Source organism: Capsicum annuum, chromosome 12 (assembly GCF_002878395.1).
Source record: "Capsicum annuum cultivar UCD-10X-F1 chromosome 12, UCD10Xv1.1, whole genome shotgun sequence".
Classification (NCBI taxonomy): domain Eukaryota; kingdom Viridiplantae; phylum Streptophyta; class Magnoliopsida; order Solanales; family Solanaceae; genus Capsicum; species Capsicum annuum.
The window spans coordinates 116,687,796-116,703,505 of NC_061122.1; positions in this window are offsets into that span (position 1 = coordinate 116,687,796).

Here is a 15,710-nt window from a genome sequence, read left to right on the forward strand (position 1 = left end):
AATCTGATGAAATTCTTTGACAAGTTATGAGTTGTAGTATGTTTTCGACTATCTCATTATACTGTCAGGATTTATCCAACCCATGTGATTGATGTTATGATTGTGATAGATTATCGAGTGACCTGCGTTCATGAGGGATCGAGGTGCTCATATGACATGGCTCGATTTCAGGTTATGTCATATGCCTTCTGTTCTAACATGGTCCAAGGATGGCTTAAATGGTGGTAAATTTTTAATTTATGAATGTGTTTGCCTTACCTGTCATTCGAGGTCGAATGATCCTAAGTAGGGGAGAATGAAGCACCCATGATCTTGTCCTGGTAAAATTTTTTGGTTTTTGAGCTTGTTGTCAAAGATACGATTGGATAGGCCAATCGTACCCTTTTAATATGAGTTGTACATATTCCTCCGTCCCCTCTTATACCTTAAGCAACCTAGGAGGATGGTATTTTGTCCTCAATATGACATAGCCTCCCCCTAATCGTAACCTAAGTATATGAGTCATAACAAGTGATCCTATAGAGTAAAGTCCTAGCTTGAGTGGACTATTTTTAGTACATCTTGTGGCATGAGTCATACCTTTTGGACATGAATTAATGGTATGTGGTTGTACCCTAACCAGTGTAGGTGATTTAAGAAAATCCTAGGGTTCAATTTTGGGTACCACTTGTACCCTAAGGTAAGGTTTGTAAGGTGAGTCATACGAATGCACGACTTCATTTTTGAGCTTTTAAATAAGGGACTTGTGGTCATTTCCTACACCGTAAACCCTAAGTTCCTTCACTATATAAGTGTATATAGACTCTTTAATCATATCTTTTTGTGGATCTAACATCCTAAGCTCTCTCTCAAACACTCTAAAAGTTTCTTGAAGTAAAATTGAAGGCTAGGGTTTGAAGGGTGCTCATCTAGAAAACAAAAAAGAGTCAAGTTCATAGGGGATCATCTCGTGTAAAATATGTAACCTTTACCCTCGTTAAAAACACTAAACCCATATATTTTACACTTGTTTAAGTAGGTGTACATGGTGTTTTTGAAATCAAATGAAAAGGGTTTTGTTGCCTAATGATGAGTAAAATAGTTTCTTGCTTAGACTTGTGTTTATACATGTTATTGATGACGATTTGCATATGTGGGTGCCTTTTGTAATTGTTTTAACATGAAGGTCTTGAGTAGGCCTAATCTTGATAATTTCAACCATGAAAATAGCCTTGTGAAAGGTATGATATAACGCCCCGAATCTGGTACCCAGAACGTTACGTGGTGCTCATTACCCTGAAGGACCTCAAGCTAACACATGACTGATATCTGTAACTGAGCACTGAATAATATACTCTAAATATGTAGAATATAAGATGTAAGGCCATAAGGTTCAAAACTTAAACTAATACTGAATATAAAACAATGTCTGTAATAGGGTATAACAATATCCAAAACTGAAATAAACTGTCTGAAACATGCTGTAGTCTGAAAGCCTCTAAACTATCTGAAATCTATGGAGTCGATGTGACATGTCCCAAACTAACTCCAAAATACTGAAATAATAAAGTAAAAAAATAATCATGCTATCCTCAAATGATGAGGACTCACTGCTAGTCTGGCTGCTGAACGTCTGATATAATAAAGATGCTTGGGAGCTCGTGCTTCTAAACCTATGGTATAAAAACCATAGCGTAAATGTGTCAGTACGATTGAATTTACTGGTATGCAAGTGGGGTAAGCTAAATGCAAGGGTTCATATGCATGAACAATTATAACTAACTAATGACATGAACATGAATGCGTGAGAAATACATGCATGAATACATAAACTGGAACTGGGGTCGTGATAGTACTGAATACTGATGTACTAATATCTGAGTTTACTAATACTGGGATACAAAATAACTGAGTCAATTGATGATATGATTTATGGTGTTTACAGGTAATTGATATCTGAGGTTACTGGTACTATATTACTGATAATTGATAACTGAGTATACTGATACAGAAAAACTATCTATGTTCTTGACTGGACTGGGTAACTGTATCTATCAGTCCTGATTCTGATGGAACCAGCTAAGATCTATTCTAAGCTGAGTGACTGTATTTGATAGTCCTGATATCAATAGAACTGAACTAAATTTTATTACTGAGACTGAACCAGAAACTAAGACTGTGGGAGGTAATTATCTAACCGATATGCCCTGAATCTAAACTGGTGGAGTCCAACCTGTAACCCCAGCTGGAAGAGTTTCAGTATTGTGCCATGGGTAAAGATAAGTTATGAGTAAACCCTCTCTGACAGGGACTTTTCTGTCAACCCCTCTTATAAGGAAAACCCAAAGGAGATGTATAGTCCCTAGACTCGTAGGGGTACATCTCAACCTACGCTAGCTACGTAGTTCTAGAACATAGGGATTGCTACTAAGGATCACACCCTTTACTAGCTAACTGGTGAGCTTTCATCCCTTGGTTCACTTGGTGCTGAATCCTACTCCCAACTGAATAGACACTAAACTTTGTTGAATGACAGAATACTACTGAATTCTATCAAATCACAAAATGCTACTGAGTTCTTCTAGCTGACTGAGTTACTGAGGTCTAAACTGAACACTAATGAGATGTAATAACTAACTAAGATTACAGAGATCACTGAGATTACTGAGATCACTGAGATTACTAGACTGATACTGAATTTTCTTGAGTCACATGACTGACTGAGTTCTACTGATCATGGCTTGACTTAGAGTATCATGAAAATTAACACTTGTTCCAAGTACACAACTAAATTGTTGGGTACAACTACCCCCAGGACTCGATGGCATGAAACTGACAAGACATGACACTTCTTGACACATAACCATAGTCAACAATTCATAGTACAATCATTGGAAATTTTCATGAAGTATTTGACATTCATAATATTGTACATGGATAGGAATGTATTCAATCACATTCATAGTTTCACAATTCTAGTCTCATGAGCATTCCATCAGATAATTACAAGGAATAGATTTAACATGGAAGTCATTTTGAACTTAAGGGTGAAACAAGGATTCATCATTTAGGTTCTATTGAGTCATAAGGCATGATTCTTATTCTTTTAGGAAATTTATCAAACACCTAGGGTACATAACTTAGGGTTTTCAAGCCATATACTAACATAGAGTCATGAAAATATATTAAAGCTTTGAACTTGGGATTCATCCACAACATCAACATGATCATAATGAATCTACAACTTAAACATCACAATTTAAAATTTAAAATTGGATTCTTCGGCTTCATGGATGAAAGAAATCCATGAATGAACACTTGACATACCTTAGTTGGTGAATTCTTGAAGGTTGATGGTGGAATCCCTTGGAAGTTGAGTCTTGAATTGACAGCCCTAGGGTTTTCTTCTTGAGGATTTTGAGAGAAGTGGCTATATTGTTGTTGAAATAGGGCTTAATCCCGTGTTTTAGACTTATATAGGGGTGGGAAATTAACCCTTTTACACCTCAAAGATGTGGACATTTAATGACTAAAAACTTGGCATCGATGATATTAGCGACGCGATGTGTCATGGCATCAAAGCGATAGTTGACGCATTACTCCATCATCATGTTGAACCTCAGTATTTTAACCCTAGCAACCTGCAACAATATCAACCATCTCAATTGGTGATGCAGCGTGCCAAGATCGCATTGGTCCACTATTTTGGGATTTCGAACATGGTCTAAATGAGTTCCCAAAAATCCAAAACTTTCCCAAAAATCCAAAACTTTTCTGGGAATACCTATTGACCTTCCTGGTCTTGAATTAGAAAGAATACGAACCATTAAAGTCACAAAATAAAACTGTGTACTTTCGAAGGCTAAAATAAACTAAGTTTGGAAACTTAGCTAGAACCTTCTAAGTATGAGACCCCCTTAACAAAAATAAATGGACTAAATTAAACTTAGGATTTTGTGGGGTCTTACAATATCTCCCCCTTGGGAACATTCATCCTCGAATGAGACTGATTGAGGTAGGGGAAATGATAAGCTAAAGTACATGCAGAACATGAACAACCAAAATGTAGGTTTATTCTAAGCATGCATATCTGATCTATGATTTTATGACTGGCATGACTGATAAGCTGAATATATTATACTGAGCATGCATATCTGATGCATGAATACATAACTGATCTAACACATAAATGCATGACTGAATATGCAATGGTAATTGATACCAAGTTTATCATGGAAATCTGATCATGAAAATGGATAAGTTCAAGGGAGACTATTTCCTTAAACTTAAAATGCTAATCATCCTAAAATTAATTACTTTATTTTCATAAGCAAAAACACAAGAACGTAACTGAGTCTGGAAGGTGATACATGAGATGAATACTATGATCTGAACTGAGAACCTTGAATACGTCTCTTATGGCTGAGATCAGAGTTTGAGGGTCAACTTATCAGTACCCCTTACCCCAAAATGGATTCGTTACTAAAAGAGAGAGTGGCATGTTTATATAATGAAGGTTTATGGAATTATAGTGTATCTCCCTCTTGGGGCACTCTATCCCTTGAAAAATACTGGGCCAACTATGCTGAGAGATGAGAAAAGCTAAGGCGATGCATGAGGCACCTTCTATCTGAATATCTGAGATATGAAACTAAGACATGATACATGAACTGGACTGAACACGCAACTACCTGGTTAGTCGATTTTAGAAACATCATATTCATGAGACTCTGGATAGTGCGACTAGATGGAAAGATGGGAAACCACACCACATGAACTTGTCTTCTTGGCTACTAAACTAAATTACTGGCTTTTTAACTAACTCATACTGGAAGCTTCTACTCGACTGGAGAGTTCCTATTACACTCTTTCTGTAGATTTCTAGTGACTGAAGGGAGAAAGTGAATCTTGGTCTGATCTTTGCAGGACATCAGAGTAGGAGATCGCTATATGGATGGGATTCTTGTATTAAGAGACAAGGCCTAAGAAAAATCACCTAAGATAAAGTGAGTAAGACTTCTGCACTGTAACTGAATCTTCCGAAAAGATTCACATGGGTGCTGAGCACGATGCATAAATATACTAACTTATCTTATCAACTAAATGATTAATAGCTGACTACTAGGTCTATAAAGCTGAACTGTACTTAGCCTGAACGGCTGGACTTAGACTATAGAGTATTATACATAAACGGTAATGACTTACTAGGTAACTTGAGGTAACTGGGCATGAATGAGTGAAAACTGTATTACCTTAAAAATGCAAGACCAAGCGTCCAATATAATTCAAAAACATTATGTAAACCGAGGTACTAAAATTTGAATAACAGAATAACTGGTGGACATATGCTATGGTTGGGTAATCCTAAAAGTCAACTGAGTTTATGATCTGACTGGACTAGGATTGGGATTGAGATTGTAGCTCAGATGGTAATGGAGACTATAACCATACCTAAGATAGTAACTGGGACTGAATGCTAGTTCCTGAAAACTGAGGGTTAGACTGATACTGAAGTACTAAATTTTGATGGATAAATAACTTATAAATGAAGGCCAAGGTTTTGTAGGACTATCTGAGTCCTTTACTAAATATTGATTACTGAATGATGTTGTAATTGAGGACTGAGGGACAGAATATTAACACCATATTTTCACCGCGGGATCTAAACTGATGGTTTATGTGATATAATCTCATTTTGGCTACTCACTAGGAGAGGAGCATGATTCATGTGGGCCAAACATACTCTAAACATAACATGATTGCATGAGTCATAAGCTGCATGACCTAATTCTAAAATTTCTATGTTCGGGGAGCATGATTCGTAACACTGAGTGAACTAGGATTCCTCATACCAGGAACTTGAAATGCGCACTATCCTATGAGAAATGCATAAATGTAAGCTATATTCATGGATCTGAAATGAATGGGTTGAGAATCATCTCCCCTTACTGAATTTTCTACTCATACTGGCATTACTACCAGAATCCTGAACGCCTAACTTTTTGAGACATCATAATCAGATAGTTCCTGTATACTTGTCGGGCTGTGTTAGACTGACTCACTGGGTGGAGACTGGAAAAGGTCCAGTTAACATTTGGTCTGACCTTAATGTAACAAAATAAAAAACTACTGAATCTGAAGAATTGTAAATATTTAAATAAGAGATCTACAACATACCAGTGACTACATCAGGAGAACTTTCCTGATCTTGTAAGGACTGAAATGCATAGAGTCTGTTTGGGCGCTGTCCACTGATGGAGTTGGTATTGGCACTCTGCTTATCTGGGGGACCGGACTGAGCTGAAGGACGACCGTTCTAACTTCGTCTTGGACTTTTTGCCCAGATTTGCCACATTCAAAACACACATTACTGCATGCTCTACACACATCCTTATGATACTTACCACACTATTCACAAAATGGATGAGTGCAAATAAAGCTTGCATTATTCTAGGATTTGGAGACTGGCACCCCATCCATACTGTCATTTATGAACTTTGGTACTGGGGTACTAGGTTAAGAGAGAACTAGGACTGAAAACATTTGACTATACTGAGAACGGTTACCACCTTGTGACCATTGTTGAGAAAACCTATAACTACTAGTATTGGCTCTTCTCTTATTTTCCCTCTCCTTCTTCTTAAGTTTCTTATCTTCAATCTATTAAGCATATACCATAAGTATAGATACGTCCGTATCCTTAATCAACATCATAGTCTGTCACTCCTTAACCACTCTACCTGATACCCCAGACACAAACTTACTTATTTTAGATCTGTTGTCTGCTACTACATGGAGAGCATACCTGTATAACTAGGTGAAATTAAGGGAGTCCTCTTTCACACTCATGCTACCATGTCTGAGATCAATGAACTCTAACACTTTGGCCTCTATGTTATCTAGGGTAAGGAATCTATCTAAGAAAGTTGTAGAAAACTCTTCCCATTCTATGGGCTTTGCATCTACACCTATATCTACCTTTCATTGCTTAAACCATGTATGGGCTACATCTTTTTGCTGATAGGCAGCTAACTCTTCATTCTAACTGGAAGTCACTCCCATGATACTTGTGACTTTATGAACTTGATCGAGAAACTCCTTTGGATCTTCTTCAGACTTAGGACTGGAGAATAGGGGTGGATTCATGTGGGTGAAGTCCCGAATCCTAGCGGCAGCTAAATTGGCCACTGGGTTGGCCAGAATAATAACTGGCCATTTATTCTAAGCCATTTATTCTAACCTATAACTGGATTGGCTAGAGTAGTGATTGCAGTTCTAAATTCTACATGAGAAATATGTTCGTCTATGGGATCTTCCTGAACAAACTGAAGTGCTGACTGATTATCGATTCTCTTTTCACTGGCCTTTTTAGGAGACATGTTTTATATATAAAAGAAATAGTAGATTAGACTGGGAGTTAAATTTGAGCTTACACTCACTTTCACGACATGAATATTGAAAGAAGAGAACCGTTCCTAAAATATCTCATAGCCTCATGTTCATAAGATTGGTGCACAACACACCCAGGCACACAACTATACTCGATGTAGCTTTTCAGACTCTATAGGATACTATTGACCTTTGGCTCTAATACCAAGTTTGAAATGCCCCAAATCTGGTACCCAGATTGTTACATAGTGGTCATGACCCCGAAGGACCACAAACTAATCCATGACTGATATCTGTAAATGAGAACTGAATAATATACTTTAAATATGCGGACTATAAGCTGTAAAGCCATAAGGTTCAAAACTTGAGCTAATACAGAATAAAAAACAATGTCTGTAATAGTGTATAACAATACCTAAAACTAAAATAAACTGTCTAAAACATGCTGTAGTCTGAAAGCCTCTAAACTCTCTGAAATATATAGAGTTGATGGGATAAGTCCCCAACAAACTCCAAACTACTAAAGTAATAAATTAATAAAATAATTATGCTATCCTTGAATGATGAGGACTCACTGATAGTCTAGCTACTGAACATCTTATCTACTAAGGATGCTCGGGAGCTCGTGCCTCTAAACCTATGGTATAAAACACCATAGCGCAAATGTGTTAGAACAATTGAATGTACTAGTATGCAAGTGAGGTAAGCTGAATCTAAGGGTTCGTATGCATGAACAATAATAACTGGTTGATGACATGAATGAATATGAACGTGTGAGAAATACATGCATGAATACATAAACTAGAACTAGGGTCGTGACAGTACTAAATACTGATGTACTGACATCTGAGTTTACTTATACTTGGATACTGAATAATTGAGCCTACTGATGATATGAATTATAAAGTTTATAGGTAATCGATATCTGAGGTTATTGGTTCTATAGTAATGAGAAATGATAACTGAGTATACTAATACTGAAAAACTATCTGAGTTCTTTACTGGACTGGGTGACTGTATCTGACAGTCCTGATTCTGATGGTACCAGTTGAGTTCCATACTGAGCAGAGCAACTATATTTGATAGTCCTGATATATGTATAACTAAATTGACTTTTATTACTAAGACTAAATTTGAAATCGAGATTGTGGGAGATAATCATCTAACCGACATGCCCCAAATCTAAAATGGTGGGGTACAACATGTAACCCTAGCTGAAAGGGTTTTAGTATCATCCATGGTTAAAGATAAGATATAATTAAACCCTATTTGATAGGGAGCTCTTCCATCAACCCCTCCTGTACGAAAAACTCAAAGGAGATGTATAGTCCCTAGACTTATCGGGCTACATCTCAACCTATGCTGGTAACGTTGTTATGGAATATAGGGATTGCTACCAAGGATCACACCCTCTACTAGCTAACAGGTGAGCCCACATCCCTGGGTTTACTAGGTACTAAATCTTACTCCTAACTTAATAGGCACTGAACTACTTTTCCTAGTTCACACTAAGCATGACTGAGCTGTTACTGATGGTACAATTTTTACTGACTGAACTAAGTTCAATAAGTTCTATTAAATGAAAAAATACTACTAAATTCTATAAACTGACAGAATGCTACTGAGTTCTGCTAGAAGACTGAGTTACTGAGGTCTAAACTAAATACTACTGAGATCTGATAACTGACTAAGATTACATAGATCACTAAGATCATTGAGATTACTAGACTGATACTAAATTTTCTTAAGTCACATGACTGACTGAGTTCAACTGATCATGGCTAGACTGTGAGTATCGTGAAAACTGGCACTAGATCTAGGCACATAGCTAAATTGTCTGGTACAAGTATCCCCAGGACTCGATAGCATGAAACTGACAAGATATGACACTCGTTGACACATAATAATAGTGAACAATTCATCGTACAATCATTGGAAATTTTCATGAAGTATTTGACATTCACAATCTTGTACATGGATAGGAATGCATTCAATCACATTTATAGTTTAGCAATTCTAGTCTCATGAGCATTCCACCAAAAAACTACAAGGCATAGATTTAACATCGAAGTCATTTTGAACATAAGGGTGAAACATTGATTCATCATTTAGGTTCTATTGAGTCATAAGACATGATTCTTCTTCTTTTAGGCATTTTATCAAACACCTAGGATGCATAACTTAGGGTCTAGGCATAATCATCAAATTAATACATCATAATTCCACAAAATAACTCAATTGATAGGTTTTCAAGACACATACTAACATAGAGTCATAAAAACACATTAAAGATTAAAACTTGGGATTCATACACAACATCAACATGATGATAATCAATCCACAACATAAACATCACAATTTATAATTTAAAATTAGATTCTTTGGCTTTATGGATGAAAAAAATCAATGAATGAACACTTGACATACCTTAGTTGGTGAATTATTGAAGGTTTATGGTGGAATCCCTTGGAAATTGAGTCTTGAATTGATCGCCCTAAGGTTTTGTTTTTGAGCATTTTGAGAGAAGTGGCTATATTGTGGTTGAAATGGGGCTTAATCCCGTCTTTTGGACTTATATAGAGGTGGGAAATGTACCCTTTAGCCCTTTAAAGATGCGGACATTTAATGACTAAAAATTACAAATCGATGCTATTAGCGACGCGATGCGTTATGGCATCGATGTGATAGTCTATGCATTACACCATAACCATTATGATCCTCAGTACTTTGACCTTGGTAACCTACAACAATATCGACCAACACGATTGGTGACATGCCGCGCTAAGTTCGCATTGATCCACTATTTTTGGATTCTAAACGTGTTCTAAACAGTTCTGAAAAATTTGAAACTTTTTTGGGAACACTTTTTGACCTTCTTGTTCATGAATTAGCAAGAATATGGACCATTAAAGGACATTAAAGTCACAAAATAAAACTGTGAAATTTTGAAGGCTAAAATAAACTAAGTCTGGAGCTTAGCTAGAACCTTCTACATATGGGACCCCCTGAACAAGGAAAAATAGACTGAATTAAGCTTAGGATTTTGTGGGGATTTACAATATCTCTCCCTTCAGAACATTAATCCTCAAATAAGACTGACTGAGATGGGGGTAATGATAAGTTGAAGTACATGCTGAACAGGAACAACTAAAACAGGAGTACATGACTGACATTACTAAATTGCTGAGGTTTATTCTGAGCATGCATATCTGATGTATGATTTCAAGACTGGCATAACTGATAAGCTGAATATATTATACTAAACATGCATATCTGACCTATGAATACATGAATGATCTGACACATGAATGCATGATTGAATATGCAATGGTAATTGATACCAAGTTTATCATAGAAATCTGAGCATAAAACTGGATAAGATCAAGGGAGTCTATTTCCTTAAAATTAAAATGGTAATGAGCTTGAAATTTATTACTAGATATGCATGAGAGAAAACGTGTGATCATAATTAAGTTTGGAACGTGATACTTAGCTGGATATCATAATCTAAATTGAGAACCTTGAATACGTGGCTAACGGCTGTGATCGGAGATTGAAGGTTAACTCATGAGTACCCCTTACCCCAAACTAGATTTGTTACTAAAAGAGAGAGTGGCATATTTATGTCATGAAAGTTTGGGGAACTATAGTGTATCTCCCCCTTGGGGCACTTTGTCCCTTGAAAAATACTGGGCCGACTTTGCTGAGCTATGAGAAAAGATGTGGCGATGCACGAGGCACCTTCTATCTAAATATCTGAGATCTAAAACTAAGACATGATACATGAACTGGGCTGAACACACAACTACCTAGTTAGTCCATCTTAGAATGATCATATTTATGAGACTCTGAATAGTACGACTAGATGGAAAAATGGGAAACCACACCATCTGAACTTTTCTGTCTGGTTGCTAAACTGAATTACTAAATGCTTAACGAACTCATAATGGAAACTTTTACTCGACTGGAGCATTCCTCTAATACTTTTTCTGTAGAGTTCTAATGATTGAATGGAGAAAGCAAATCTTGGCCTGATCTGAGCAGAATATCATAATAGGAGATCACTACATGGCTGGGATTCTTGTATTAGGAGACAAAGCCTATGAAACATCATCTAAGATAAAGTGTCTAAGCCTTATGCACCACAACTGAGACTACTAAAAAGATTCATGTAGGTGTTGAGCATAAATGCATAAATATTAGGTCTATAAGGCAGAAATGTACTTAGCCTGAAAGGATGGACTTAAAATATAGAGTATTATCCATAAAAGGTAATGAATGACTGGGTAATTGAGCATGAATGAGTGAAAAACTGTATTACGTTAAAAACACAAGACCAAGCATCCAATATAATTTGGAAACATTCTGTAAACTGAGCTACTTAAATACCAATAATTGAATAACTGGTTGCCATATACTATGGTTGAGTAGTTCTAAAAGTGAACTGAGTTTATGATCTGACCGGACTAGGATTGGACGATGATTTTAGCTAAGATGGTAATTGAGACTGTAACTGGGACTAAATGCTGATTCCTGATAACTGAGGGTTAGACTGGTACTAAAGTACTGAATTTTGATGTATAACTAACTGATAACTGATAGACATTTTTCTATTGGACTATCTGAGTCCTTTACTAAATACTGATTATTGAATGACGTTGTAACTGAGGATTGAGGGATGGTACATTAACACCAAAGATTTACCAAGGGATCTAAACTGAGGGTATACGTGATATAATTTGAGTTTGGATGACCACTAAGAGTGGAGCATAAATCATGTGGGATGAATATACTATAAAAAATGATATCAATGCATGAGTCATGAGATGCATGATCTGAGTATGGAATTTCTGCATTCGGGGCATGATCCTAAGGAAAGTGCATTAATGTAAGGTGTTTTCATGGAACGGAAATGTAAAACATGCATAAGTATCATGATGGTTTAAGTACAAACTTTGCACTGAGGTAGGATTGGGTTGGGAATCATCTTCCCTTACTTTATTTTCTATACATACTGGCATTACAACTAGAATCCTAAAAGCTTGACTTTCTGAGACATTTTAACCGGAGAGTTTTTGTATACCTGTCGGGATGTTTAGACTGACTCACTGGGGTGGAGACTAGAAAAGGTCCTGTTAACATTTGGTCTGACCTTAAAGTTAGAAAAGAAAAAAACCTCCTAAATTTAAAGAAGTGTAAACATGTAAATGAGTGATCTGCAACATACCAGTGTCTACATCAGGAGAACTTTCCTGATCTTGTCGGGACTTAAGTGCATAGAGTCTGTTTGGGCGCTATCCACTGATAGCGCTGGGATTGGCACTCTGCTGATTTGGGGGATCGAACTAAGCTGAAAGATGATCATGCTGACTTTGTGGACCGGGCTTAGGACAGTCTCGGACCTTGTGACCTGACTCGTCATGTCCGAAAGACATTACTGCTCGCTCTACACACATCCTTATGATACTTACCAGACTTTTTGCAAAATGAATGTGTGTGAATATTTCTTGCACTATTCTGGGATTTAGAGCCTGGTGCTCCATCCCTACGGTCATTTTTGAACTTTGGTACTAGGGCACTAGCTGAAGAAGGAACTGGGACTGAAAGCTTTTGAAAATGCTGAGGACGGTTACCACCCTATGACCCTAGCTGAGAAAACCTATAACTACCAGTTCTGGCTCTCTTATTTTCCTTCTCCTTTTACTTAAGTTTCTGCTCTATAATCTATTGAACATGAAACAAAGTCTAGATATGTTCATATCCTTAATCAATATCACAGTCCTGCACTTCTTAACCACTCTAGTTTATACCAATACACAAACTTACTCATTCTGGATCTATTGTCTGCTACTACATGGGGAGCATACCTGGATAACTAGGTGAATTTGAGGGAGTACTCTTTCTTACTCATGCTTCCTTGTCTGAGATTAATAAACTCTTAACACTTTGGTTGCTTTCTACTTTAGGGGAAAAAATCTATATAATAAAGCCGTATAAAACTCTTCTGTACCCCTATTTACCTTCCAATGCTTAACCAAGTATGGGCTACATCTTGTAGATTATAGATGGCTAACTCTACGCTCTCACTGGAAGTCACTCCCATGATACTTATGACTTTCTGAACTTGATCGAGGAACTCCTGTGGATCCTCTTTTGACCTATAACTAGAGAATAAGGGTGGATTCATTTGGGTGAAGTCCTGAATCCTGGCTGCTGGGTTGGCCGTAATAACAGTTAGCTGTTCAATTTGAGCTGTGACTGTATTGTCTAGAGTAGTGAATGTAGTCCTGAATTTTGCATAAGAAACATGTTCGTCCAGGGAATATGCCTGAACGGGCTAACGTGCTGACTGATTACTAATTCTCCTTCCACTTGCCCTTTTGGGAGTCATGTTCAGTAAATAAAAGGAAGAGTGGATTAGATCAGGAGTTAAATTTAAGCTCATGCTCACTTACACGACATGAATACTAAAAGAATGGAGAAATTCCTAAAATATCTCATAGCCTCCTATTCATAAGTGTGGTGCACAACACACCCATGTATAAGACTTTACTCGATACAGCTTTTCAAACTTCCTAGGTTGCTGTTGAACCATAGGCTCTGATACCAAGTTTGTAACACCCTGAATCTGGTACCAAAATTTTATATGGTGCTTATGACCCGAAGTACCATAAGCTAACCCATGACTGATATTTGTAACTAAGCACTGAATAATATACTGTAAATATGTAGAATATAAGCTATAAGGCAATAAGGTTCATACCTTGAACTATTACTAAATGTAAAAAAATATCTATAATGGGGTATAACGATACCCAAAACTAAAATAAACTATCTAAAATATGTTGTAGTTTTAAAGTCTCTAAACTGTCTGAAATTAATGGAGTTGATGTGACATGTCCCTAACAAACTCTAAACTACTAAATAATAAAGTAATAAAATAATCATGCTATCCTCAAATGATGAGGACTCACTGCTAGTCTGGCTGCTAAACATCTGATCTACTAAGGATACTCGGGAGCTCATGCTTCTAAACCTATGGTATAAAACACCATAGAACAAATGCGTCAGTACGATTGAATGTACTGTTATGCAAGTGAGGTAAGTTTAATACAATGTTCCATATGCATGAACAATAATAACTGACTGATGATATGAACATGAACGTGTGAGAAATACAAGCATGAATACATAAACAAGAACTGGGGTCGAGATAGTACTGAATACTGATGTACTGACACCTGAGTTTACTGATCCTGGGATAGTGAATAACTGAGTCTATTTATGATATGAATTACGAAGTTTATAGGTAACCGATCTCTGAAGTTACTGGTACTATATTACTGATATCTGATAACTGAGTATACTGATACTAAAAAACTATTTAAGTTCTTTACAGGACTGGGTGACTGCATCTGACAGTCCTAATTCTAATGGAATTAGCTAAGTTTTGTACTGAGCTGAGCTACTTTATCTGACAGTCCTAATATCTATAGAACTGAACTGAGTTCTATTACTGATACTGAATCTGAGACCAAGATTATGGGAGGTAATTATCTAACCAACATGCTCTGAATCTGAACTGGCGGGATCTAACCTGTAACCACAGCTAGAAAGGTGTCAGTACCGTCCCACGAGTAAAGACAAGTTATGTGTAAAACCTATCTGATAGGGGCTCTTCTGTCAACCCCTCCTATAAGCAAAACTCAAAGGAGATATATAGTCCCTGGACTCATTGGGGTACATCTCAACCTACGCTGGCTACGTAGTTCTAGAATACAGGGATAACTACTAAGGATCACACTCTCTACTAGCTAACTGGTGAGCCCTCATCCCTGGGTTCACTCAGTGCTGAATCCTGCTCTTAACTAAATAGACACAGAACTGGTTTTCCTAGTTCACACTAGGTATGACTGAGCTATTACTGATGGTACAATTTTTAATAACTAAATTGAGTTCACTTAGTTTTATTGAATGATGGAATACTACTGAATTCTGTCAATTGATAGAATTCTACTGAGTTCTACTAGATGACTGAGTTACTGAGGTCTGAATTGAATACTACTGAGATCTGATAACTAACTGAGATTACAGAGATTCCTAAGTCACATGACTGATTAAATTCTACTAATCATGGCTTGACTATGAGTATCATGAAAACAGATACTTACTCTAGGTACACAACTAAATTGTCAGGTGCAAGTACCCCCAGGACTCGATAACATGAAACTTATAAGACATGACACTTCTTGACACATAACCATAGTCAACAATTCATAGTATAATCATTGGAAATTTTCTTGAAGTATTTGACATTCACAATCTTGTACATGAATAGGAAT